General features: G+C 34.8%; 1 pseudogene; it reads left to right on the top strand.

Moving 5' to 3' along the window:
• Window positions 1–281: 281 nt before the first annotated feature.
• LOC114006052 (nucleophosmin pseudogene) lies at window positions 282–1,059 on the top strand (annotated as a pseudogene).
• The last annotated feature ends 2,307 nt before the right edge of the window (window positions 1,060–3,366 follow it).

Here is a 3,366-nt window from a genome sequence, read left to right on the forward strand (position 1 = left end):
AAAACCCCAAAAAAACCTAAACAAACAAACAAACAAACAAAAAAAAACACACACAAAAATACTTACAAGCTCTGGACATTCAAGAAACTAGCTTTGGTTGTCTGTAAAAGTTCTGGTTGTCTAAGAGACTTAATTCAGAGAAAAGTGCATAGCTAATGAAAAGCTTCTGTTAAAAGTGTCAACCAGCCCTGGAGTGATTGTGTCCTGCGTAGCTGTTTTCAGGAGCCATAGCGGTTTAACTAGTCTGCCTCCTCACCCACTTAAGTGCATGCCACCACCCCATGGAAGAATTGATGGACATGAACATGAGCCCCCTGAGGCCCCAGAACTATCTTTTCGGTTGTGAACTAAAGGCCATCAAAGATTATCACTTTAAAGTGGATAATGATGAAAATGAACACCAATTATTTTTAAGAATGCTCAGTTTAGGGGCTTTTGCAAAGGATGAATTGCACATTGTTAAAGCAGAGTCAATGAATTAAAGTAACACTGACAACACTGAAAAAAGTAACATCGGCAATTAAAGTAACACTGGCAACACTGAAAAAGTCTGTACAGTCAACAGTTTCCCTTGGGGGCTTTGAAATAACACCAACTGTGGTCTTAAGATTGAAGTTTGGTTCTGGGCCTGTACATATTAGTGGGCAGTACTTAGTAGCTGTGGAGGAAGATGCAGAGTCAGAAGAAGAAGAGGAAGAGAACGTGAAACTCTTAAGTATATCTGGAAAGCGATCTGCCCCTGGAGATGGTAGCAAGGTTCCACAGAAAAAAGTAAAACTTGCTGCTGATAAAGGTGATGATGATGATTTTGAAGTTGAGGAAAGAGAAGAAAAAGCTCCAGTGAAGAAATCTATACAAGATACTCCTGGCAAAAAATGCTCAAAAATCAAACCAGAATGGAAAAGACTCAAAACCATCAACACCAAGATCAAAAGATCAAGAATCGTTAAAAACAAACAAACAAACAAACAAGAAAAAACTCCTAAAACACCAAAAGGACCTAGTCCCATAGAAGACATTAAAGCAAAAATGCAAGCAAATATAGAAAAAGTGCATTGAATAGTCCTGGACACTACTGGTAAATTAAGCCTGAAGATGGGGAGAGAGGAAAAGGAGAAAAATATAGTCCATACTGAGTATCAACAACAATCCTGACTGAAGTCTTCTATTTTAATCTCAATCCCCTTTCCTGATTTACCACCCACACCCGCTTCCAGGCTGGAAGCAATCTCTCTCCCAAAGCACTATTTATTTTGACTGTTGTGATTCAGTGAAACTTACACTTTGCTTTCTATTACTTGTACATTTGCCTCACCTTTTGATCATGTTTTAATCACCTTTGTATTGTCATAAATACAAGCTACTCAATAAATATTTGAATGAATAAATAAAAAAAGTCAACCAATGTAAAGTCTTCATTCCAATTCTTGTAGCCCTCCCTTTTCCCTCTACTTCCCTTCTTTCTCTATAAAAATAGGCCCTGACTTTGTCATTTAGGGGAACATAAGCTACAGATAAGTAAGGCCCTTGACTCCCCCAGGCAGCTAGTCTCACAATTTGGGCATAATTAAGCCATATTATTAATTGAATAAACTTTAGATCTACTTTATTTTAGTCTGACATGATTATATGTAGCAAAAGATTAGCAAACTTTGAAGATACAGCAACAGAAACTATTCAAAATGAAATACACAGAGAAAAGAGAATTCTAAAATAATATTAAAAAGAAAAGATTCAAGAACTCAACAAATCTTAAGCACTAGAAACATAAAGAAAACTGTAATATACATCATAATAAAAAGAGGAAGAGAACGTGAAACTCTTAAGTATATTTGGAAAGCGATCTGCCCCTGGAAGTTGTAGCAAGTTTCGACAGAAAAAAATAAAACTTGCTGCTGATAAAGATGATGATGATGAAAGTCTTAAGGACAGCCAAGGGAATAAAAGACACATTATTTGCCAAAGAATAAAGACACAGAAGAAAGCAGATGTCTCATTGGAAACAATGTAAGATGACCCTTTAAAGTATGAAAATAAAAAACCTATCAACCTAGAATTTTATACCCAGTGAAACTATCTTTCAAAATGATGGCAAAAGACTTTTCACAATAAAAGAATAAAAGGACATTTTTGACAGCACATCCACACTTTAAATAAATGTTAAAGAAGTCCATCAGACTGAAAGTGATACTACATGGAAGTATGGATCTATAAACAAGAATTAAGAACAATGGTAAGGGTAACTACATGGAGATTACTATTAAATAATAATAGCTTATTATTATTATTATTTAATATACTTTAACAGATAATTAACTCTGCACTGGCAAGTGGCATGGTGATTAAGGGACTGGACTCCCACATGACTGACCATGGTTTGAGTCCTGGACTTTATGACCTACTTTTCCTTTTTCTTTCTCTCTTTGGTCAAATTAAAAAATAAAAATAATAAATAAAATTAAAATAAATAATTCTTTAAAAGAGTAATTAACTGTTTAAGCAAATGGTAACGATGTGATATTTAGTTTATTACAGTGTTTTATATATATATATATGTATAAAGTTCTTTACTTTATTATGGTGTTATACATATGTATATGTATAAACAACATAAGGAGAAAATAAATATACTATTCTAAAATATTCTGTTATATTTAAAGTGGGAAAATATCATTGCTGGTGGGACTGTAAAATGGCAAAAACTAAACAGTTTGGCAGTTTCTTAAAAAATTATACTTCTATCATGTGATCCAGCTATTCCACTACAAGATATTTACCCATGAGAAATAAAAACATATTCATACAATGATCTGCATGTGGATTTTCATGCAACGTAATTTGTAATAGTCCCAAAATTGAAACAGCTCAAATGTCTATCAACAAATAAATGGCTAAACAAACTGTTATATCTATCAATAAAATAATACAGAGAAAGTGATGAACTATTGATCAAACATATATACTGATTTCTAGGCTGACTCCAAGGCCTAGTGGTTAAGGGAGCAGGATCCCACATGGTTGACTGTGTAGTTTGAATCCCATTCCCAGCAGCATAAAAAAACACACTGGGAGCATGAATGTGCATGCCTGAACTTCTAAAAGAATGGAGAAATGGAAGAGAGGAAATTGTGGCATGACTAAAACTCATTGGGAAGGTGCTTTCTTCTTCTCCTCACCTCCAGTAAGCACACATGCCCTCTGGCAATTAAAAAAAAAAAGAAAAAAGATGGGACCTGCAGGTGGCATGGTGGTTAAGACACTGGACACTCCCACATGGCTGACCACAGTTCGAGTCCTGGACCTGGTGGCTTGCTTTCTCTTTTTCTCTTTCTCTCTGTGTCTCTCTTTGGTCAAATCAAAATAAAA

The sequence above is a fragment of the Tupaia chinensis genome, unplaced genomic scaffold, assembly GCF_000334495.1.
Source record: "Tupaia chinensis unplaced genomic scaffold, TupChi_1.0 Scaffold000074_1, whole genome shotgun sequence".
In the NCBI taxonomy this organism is placed as follows: domain Eukaryota; kingdom Metazoa; phylum Chordata; class Mammalia; order Scandentia; family Tupaiidae; genus Tupaia; species Tupaia belangeri.